This window comes from Saimiri boliviensis, chromosome X (assembly GCF_048565385.1).
Source record: "Saimiri boliviensis isolate mSaiBol1 chromosome X, mSaiBol1.pri, whole genome shotgun sequence".
Classification (NCBI taxonomy): Eukaryota; Metazoa; Chordata; class Mammalia; order Primates; family Cebidae; genus Saimiri; species Saimiri boliviensis.
In genome coordinates this window covers 44,691,610-44,699,942 of record NC_133470.1, presented here as the reverse complement: position 1 = coordinate 44,699,942, position 8,333 = coordinate 44,691,610, and positions in this window count along the sequence as shown.

The window sequence follows — 8,333 nt, the reverse complement described above, 5'->3', positions numbered from 1 at the left end:
AAAGTAACTGAGACCTTGATTCACAGAAGGGACTTTTGCAATACACAATAGACTTATCCCAAGCAAGTTGTGTCTGAGCCCACTGCCCACAATTTGGTCTTCATTGTCTGGGCTACCTTTACAATAACCGGATTTGGCAGATTTTTCATTTCTGAGCGCCTCATCAACAAAGAATAGGTTAGTTTGCCCTCAGAGACTAAATTTCTTACCCATCCATAGAACGAATTTGCCCAACACAGACCAAATTTGCTAACATACAGAATACAATACATCCATATTCCTGTTGGGCCAATTCTCATATGTATCTTCCTGTGGATTGTTGGGGATTCCTCACGTAGTCTAATTATTAATCCCTTATGTGTTGGAAACAGACTCTCCAGCTCTGGCATTTGTGTTATTAACTTTGTAAACAGTAACCTTAGTTGAATAAAGATCCATAATTTTGATATAATCTTTGTTTTCCTTATGGTCTGTGCTTTTATATAAATCATTCTCTTCCCCCAGGTCACAAGATATTCTCCTATAGTTTCTTTTATTATTTACTTATTTATTTTTTTTAGTCTCTCTCTGTCGCCCAGGCTGGAGTGCAGTGGTACAATCTTGGAGCTGGAGCCTGCAGTGAGCTATGATCATGCCACTGCACTCCAGCCTGGGCGACAAAGTGAGACTCTGTTTCAAAACATTTTTTTAAAAAGTAATGGAAGTTTTATTGAGATTGCATTGAATTTATACATTTTGGGAGAAATAACATCTTACTAATATTAACTGTGGAGGTTTTAAGATATGCCCACACTCTGATACTGCACTCATCAAGAGTTTGAGCCTAAGTCCCTTCCATTTGCATGTGTGCTGGATTTAGTGACTCAGTTGTAAAGCACAGAATGAAGCATAAGTGATAGTATGTCATTTCCAAGACCAGGTTGTAAAAGGCACGTCTGCTTCCTGCTCTCTTCATGCAGATTGCTCACTTTGTGGGACATCAGCTGGTATGTCATGAGCAGCCCTATGGAGAGATCCAGGTGGCAAGAAACTAAGGCCTCTTGCCAACAGCCATGTGAGCAAGCCTTTTTTTTTTTTTTTTTTTTTTTTTTGGTCAAAGACGGGTTTCACCATATTGGTCAGGCTGGTCTCGAACTCCTGACCTCAGGTGATCCGACTGCGTCAGCCTCCCAAAGTAATCCAAAGGGATTACAGGTGTGAGCCACTGCGCCCAGCTGAACAAGCTTTCTTTCTTTTTTTTTTTTTTTTTGAGACGGAGTTTCGCTCTTGTTACCCAGGCTGGAGTGCAATGGCGCGATCTCGGCTCACCACAACCTCCGCCTCCTGGGTTCAAGCAATTCTCCTGCCTCAGCCTCCTGAGTAGCTGGGATTACAGGCACGCGCCACCATGCCCAGCTAATTTTTTGTATTTTTAGTAGAGACGGGGTTTCACCATGTTGACCAGGATGGTCTCGATCTCTCGACCTCGTGATCCGCCCGCCTCGGCCTCCCAAAGTGCTGGGATTACAGGCTTGAGCCACCGCGCCCAGCCTGAACAAGCCTTCTTTAAAGGTGAATCGAAGCCTTCAGATAACTGCAATCCTGGCCAACATCCTGATTGCAGCCTCATGAGAGGCTCTGAGTCAGAACCACCCAGTTAAACCACTTTCAGAATCCTGACTCTCCAAAACTGTGTGAGATAATAAATATTCATTGTTTTAAGACACTAAGTTTTGGGATAATTTGCTAAAAATAACATATATTACCAAAATCTTTCCAGCAAAGAGCATAAAATGTCTCTCTTATTATTCAGATCATTGATTTCTATTGTTAGAGTTTAAATTCTTTTTTTTTTTTTTTTTTTTTTTTTTTAAGATGGAGTTTCACTCATCGCCCAGGCTGGAGTGCAATGGTGTGATCTTGGCTCACTACTACCTCCACCTCCTGGGATCAAGCAATTCTCCTGTCTCAGGCTCCTGAGTATCTGGGATTACAGGCACATGCCACCACAACTGGCTAATTTTTTTTTTTTTTTTTTTTTGAGACGGAGTTTCGCTCTTGTTACCCAGGCTGGAGTGCAATGGCACAATCTCGGCTCACCGCAACCTCGCCTCCTGGGTTCAGGCAATTCTCCTGCCTCAGCCTCCTGAGTAGCTGGGATTATAGGCACGCACCACCATGCCCAGCTAATTTTTTTTGTATTTTTTAGTAGAGACGGGGTTTCACCATGTTGACCAGGATGGTCTCGATCTCTTGACCTTGTGATCCACCCGCCTCGGCCTCCCAAAGTGCTGGGATTACAGGCTTCGGCCACCGCGCCCGGCAATTTTTTTATTTTTAGTAGAGACAGGGTTTCATCATATTGGTCAGGCTGGTCTCGAACTCCTGACCTCAGGTGATCCACCCGCCTTGGCCTCCCAGAGTGCTGGCATTACAGGCGTGAGCCACCACACCCGGCCAGAAGTTTTTTTAATTAAATTCATTCTTACTTTATTTTTTTGTTGGTTATTGTTGCCGTACAGACATGCTTTTGATTCTTACAGGTTGAGTTTGTATTGGGAAACCTTGGTGAACTCTCTTATTAGTCCTATTAGTTGTTTTGGTCATTCTATTGCTTCTTTAAGGTAGTCACTCAAATCATTTGCAAATGAGTTCTACCAATTCCTTCTACAATGTACACCTCACTTCTTTTTCCTTATAGCATTAGCTGGTTTTATATTAAAGAATAGTATTGAGTGAATGTCCTTGCCTTGTTCCTGATCTTAAAGGGAAATGCATTTTAAAATTCTCTATTAAGCATTTTTGCTATAAGATTTTGCCATGTGGACTTTATGAAGTTAAAGAAGTTCTCTTCTACTTTTATTTTGTTTGCAAGTAGTTTTTTTTTTTTTTTTTTTTTTTTTTTTTTTTTTTTTTTTTTCGTAGAGATAGGGTTATGCCATGTTGCCCAGCCTGGTCTAAAACTCCTGGGCTCAAGTGATCTACCTGCCTTAGCATCCCAAACTATGGGGATTGCAGGCATGAGCCACCGTGCCCAGCCCCCTTTTAAATATCATAAACAGGCACTGAACCTTATCAGATCCTTTTCTGCTTTAAGATCATACAATTTTCTCCTTTATTAATGTGGTTAATTGCATTCACTAATTTTCTAATTTGGATCAATTGCATTACTGGGATAAAACCTACTTGTGATTTTTTAAAAAATGCACTATTGAATTCAGGTAGCCAATCTTTTATTAGAATTTTTGCATCTATATTCATAAGTTCAGTGGGTCTATAACTTATTGTTTAGTATTTTCCTTATCTGGTTTTAGAAGCAAGACTATTTTACCCTCATAAAAGGAACTGTACAACCTTCTCTCTTTTCCTAATTTCTGGAACAATTTGTGTAAGATGGGAATTACAGTTCCTTGAAAGTTTGATAGAACTACAATCTGCAAAACCATCTGGGGCTGGGCCTGAGGCTGTTTGTTACAATAAGATGGGGTATCTTTGATTATCTTTTTGTTGTTGTTGTTTTTTGAGATGGGGTCTTACTCTTGTTGCCTAGGCTGGAATGCAATGGCGCAATCTCGGCTCACCACAACCTCCACCTCCTGGGTTCAAACGATTCTCCTGCCTCAGCCTCCCAAGTAGCTGGGATTACAGGCATGCGCCACCACAACTGGCTAATTTTGTATTTTTAGTAGAGACAGGTTTCTCCACGTTGGTTAGGCTGGTCTTGAACTCCCGACCTCAGGTGATTCACCCACCTCAGCCTCCCAAAGTGCTGGGATTACAGGTGTGAGCCACTGCACCCGGATTATCATTTTAATTTTTCCTAAAATGTAGTTATATTCTGGTTACATTCTAACTTTCTATTTCTTTCTTTCTTTCTTTTTTTAAGACAGGGTTTCACCGTGTTGGCCAGGCTGGTCTTGAACTCCTGATCTCAGGTGATCCGCCTGCCTCGGCCTCCCAAAGTGCTGAGATTACAGACGTAAGCCACCATACCCAGCCAAGCTTTCTATTTCTTTTTGCATTCATTCGAGCACATTTTAATGTTTCCCAAAATATTTGCTTTTCATCTGTTTTCAAGTGCATTAGTTCACAATTTTTAGCCTTTTTGTGTCTATAATTTTCCTTTATTATGCATTTTGCATTATTTTAAATCAGTCTTGGCAAAGGTCTATTATTATTATTTTCAAAGTACCACCTTTTCTGGTTTTTTTGAGATGAAGTTTCACTTCAGGCTGGAGTGCAGTGGTGCAATCTCAGCTCACTGCAATCTCTGCCTCCCAGGTTCAAGAAATTCTCCTGCCTTAGCCTCCCGAGTAGCTGGAACTACAGGCACCCACCACCATGCCTGGCTAATTTTTGTATTTTTAGTACAGACAGGGTTTCACCATTTTGGCCAGGCTGGTCTCAACTCCTGACTTTCAAGTGATCTGCCCGCCTCAGCCTCCCAAAATGCTGGGATTACAGGCCTGAGCCACCGCCCCTGGCATTTTTTTTTTTTTTTTTGAGATAGAATCTTACTCTGTCACCCAGGCTGGAGTGCAGTGGTGCAATCTTGGCTCACTGCAACCTCTGCCTCCCAAGTTCAAGCAATTCTCCTGCTTCATCCCCCGGAGTACCTGGGACTATAGGCATGCACCACCACGTCTGGCTAATTTTTGTATTTTTAGTAGAGACAGGGTTTCACCATTTTGGCCAGGTTGGTCTCGAACTCCTGGCCTCAAGTGACCTGCCCACCTTCGCCTCCCAAAGTGTTGGGATTACAGGCGTGAGCCACTGCGCCCGGCCTATTTTGTTAATCTTTATTATTACTTTACAATTCTCTATTGTATCTTTTTCCTTCCTTATATTATTTCCTCTTTAGCTGGGCATGGTGGTGCATGCCTGTAATCCCAGCTACTCAGGAGGCTGAGGCAAGAGAATTGCCTGAACCCAGGAGGCGGAGGTTGCGGTGAGCCGAGATCGCGCCATTGCACTCCAGCCTGGGTAACAAGAGCGAAACTCCGTCTCAAAAAAAAAAAAAAAATATTTCCTGTATGACTCAGTCCTTTGGGTTTGTTCCTCCGCTCTTTTACCAACTTTTTTTCTTTTTGAGAGTCTCCCTCCATCTGTCACCCAGACTGGAGTGCAGTGGCACAATCTCAGCTCACTGCAACTTCTGCCTCCCAGGTTCGGACGATTCTCCTACCTCAGCCTTCTGAGTAGCTGGGACTATAGGCACGTGCCACCATGCTAGGCTACTTTCTGTATTTTTAGTAGAGACAGGGTTGCACCATGTTGGCGAGGCTGGTCTTGAACTCCTGGCCTCAAGTGATCCGTCCGCCTCGGCTTCCTAAAGTGCTGGGATTACAGGCAAGAGCCACAGCATTCAGCCTATTTTATTAGCTATTAGGATAGCCATCTCAGCTTTCTTTGGGCTTTTAGTGTGCTATATCCTTTCTTCATCCTTTCATTTTCAACATTTCTAAATCTTTGTGTGTGTATCCTGTTGGACTTTTTAAAAAATCCATTGAGGGTCTCTGTGTTTCAAATATTTTTGCAATTACTATTGGTACATCTCATTCCATATTCTCCATTTACAGTATTTTTTTCTTTTTCTTTTTTTTTTAAGACAGGGTCTTGCTCTTGTCACTCAGGCTGGAGTGCAATAGTAGTCTCAGCTCACTGCAGCTTCAACCTCCTGGACTCAAGTGATCCTCCCTCCTCAGCCTCCCAATTAGCCAGGGCCATAGGGTGCACCACCACCTTCGGCCAATGTTTTGTATTTTATGTAGAGACGGGGTTTTGCCACGTTGCCCAGGCTGGTCTCAAACTCTTGAGCTCAAGTGATGCTCCTGCCTCAGCCTCCCAAAGTGCTGGGATTACAGGCGTGAGCCACCGTGCTGGGCTGTTTTCTACCATCATACTCATACCTAACATTTTTGGGGGGTCCTTTGTATAATCTCTAGTTCCTGTTTTATATTATAATAGTTTTTATTATGCTTATTTAAAATGTGTCATCTGTCTCAATACTTCTGCTTCAGATATTATACGTTACCCAGTATAGGAGCCAGTTTCCAATATAGCCGTGTTTCCTGCCTCCTGGTATTCACGCCCCGTATAGTCCCCTCCCATGTTATACTAGGGTTGGTATATGTGACCAACAAAATACAGAAGAAGTGATGGTATGTCTTCTCTGAGGTTTTAATAGACGTTATGGCTTTCGTCTTGGTCATGGTCCCACCTGCTCGTTAGGATGACATGTTGTGAGAAGCCCCACAGAGATGCTCCGGTAGTGACAAACTGAAGCTTCTTGCCAACAGCCCTGTGAGTGGGCCATGTTGGAAGGGGATCTCTCAGCCAAGTGAAGCCTTCAGCTGACTGCAGTCCTGGCTGCAACTTGAGTGAAACGCCAGGAGAGACCCTGAGTCAAAACCACCCAAGAATCTGGAAGCTGCTTCCAGATTCCTGACCCTCAGAAACTGTAGGGTTTTTTCTTTTCTTTTTCCTTTTTTTTTTTTTTTTTTTTTTTTGAGATAGAGTCTCTGTCGCCCGGACTAGAGTGTAGTATCACAATGTTGGCTCACTGCAACCTCTGATCCCAAGGTTCAAGTGATTCTCCTGCCTCAGCCTCCCAAGTAGCTGGAATCACAGGCGTGTGGTACCACACGTGGCTAATTTTTGTTGTTTTGTTTTGTTTTTTGAGACGGAGTTTCGCTCTTGTTACCCAGGCTGGAGTGCAATGGCGCGATCTCGGCTCACCACAACCTCCGCCTCCTGGGTTCAGGCAATTCTCCTGCCTCAGCCTCCTGAGTAGCTGGGATTACAGGCATGCGCCATGACGCCCAGCTAATTTTTTGTATTTTTAGTAGAGACGGGGTTTCACCATGTTGACCAGGATGGTCTCGATCTCTTGACCTCGTGATCCACCCGCCTCGGCCTCCCGAAGTGCTGGGATTACAGGCTTGAGCCACCGCGCCCGGCATTTTTTTGTATTTTTAGTAAAGATGGGGTTTCACCATGTTGGTCAGGCTGGTCTTGAACTCCTGACTTCAGGTGATCTGCCCACCTTGGCCTCTCAAAGTGCTGGGATTACAGGTGTGAGCCACTGTGCCTGGCCTAGAAACTGTGATTTTTTTTTTTTTTTTTTTTTTTTTTTTTTTTTTTTTTTTTTGGAGACACGGTCTCACTCTGTTGCCCAGGCTGGAGTGCAGTGGCGTGATCTCAGCTCACCACAACCTCCGCGTTCCGGGTTCAAGCAATTCTCCTGCCTCAGCCTCCTGAGTAGCTGGGACTATAGGCACATGCCACCATGCCTGGCTAATTTTTGTATTTTTAGTAGAGACGGGGTTTCACTATGTTGGCCAGGCTGCTCTGGAACTCCTGACCTTATCATCTGCCTGCCTCGGCCTCTCAAAGTGCTGGGATTACAGGTGTGGGCTACTATGCTCAGCCCTGTTATGTTTTAAGTGGCTAAGTTTGGGGTAATTTGTTATCCAGCACTAGAGAATGTCCAGTTTATTTTTCCTTGGTGGAAGTCATACTGCCCTGGTGTTTGGTTATTTTGGCGGTGAACTTACATGCCCCTGAAGTTACCTGCCCTCCTGGCTGATAGAACATACTGAGGAAAGACTGAAGGCCCAACTCGAGTCAGCTCAGTGACCTGGAGCTCCAGGGGTAAAAGGATGCGTGAGAGAGGAACCAAAGGGTGGACAGCTGCAGACACCACAGAAGCACTTATCCGACTCACTTGCTCTTTGGACACCTGACAATTCCCCTAGTAGGGGGTTCTTCTTTCAATCATTGGAGGAAAACTGCTTTAAGAAGTGGCAGTCTTGGCCTGGTGTGGTGGCTCATGCCTGTAATCCCACCACTTTGGGAGGCCGAGGTGGATGGATCACCCGAGGTCAGGAGGTCAGGAGTTCAAGACTAGCCTGACCAACAAGGTGAAACCCGTCTTTACTAATATACAAAAATTAGCCAGGCATGGTGGCATGCACCTGTAATCCCAGCTACTTGGGAGGCTGAGACAGGAGAATCACTTGAACCTGGGAGGCGGAGGTTGCAGTGAGCCGAGATTGTGCCACTGCACTCTAGCCTGGGCTACAGAGTGAGACTCTATCTCAAAAAATAAAACCAAACCAAACCAAAAAAAAAACAGGTGGCAGTCTCCTTAGGTGTAATCCACCAGCCCAGGTGTCTGAAGTGGGAGAGGTGGAGGACTGATTTCCTCTGGCTGCTTATTTCTTTCCTCTGCAGGGCCCTAGCCCCCTAGACATGTGTACCAATGGTATGGATGATTTCTGCAATGAAAGGGGTAAAGACCTCCCTAAGGCACTATAGGGGAGAGGTGAGAGCCAGAACTTAAATTTTTTTCC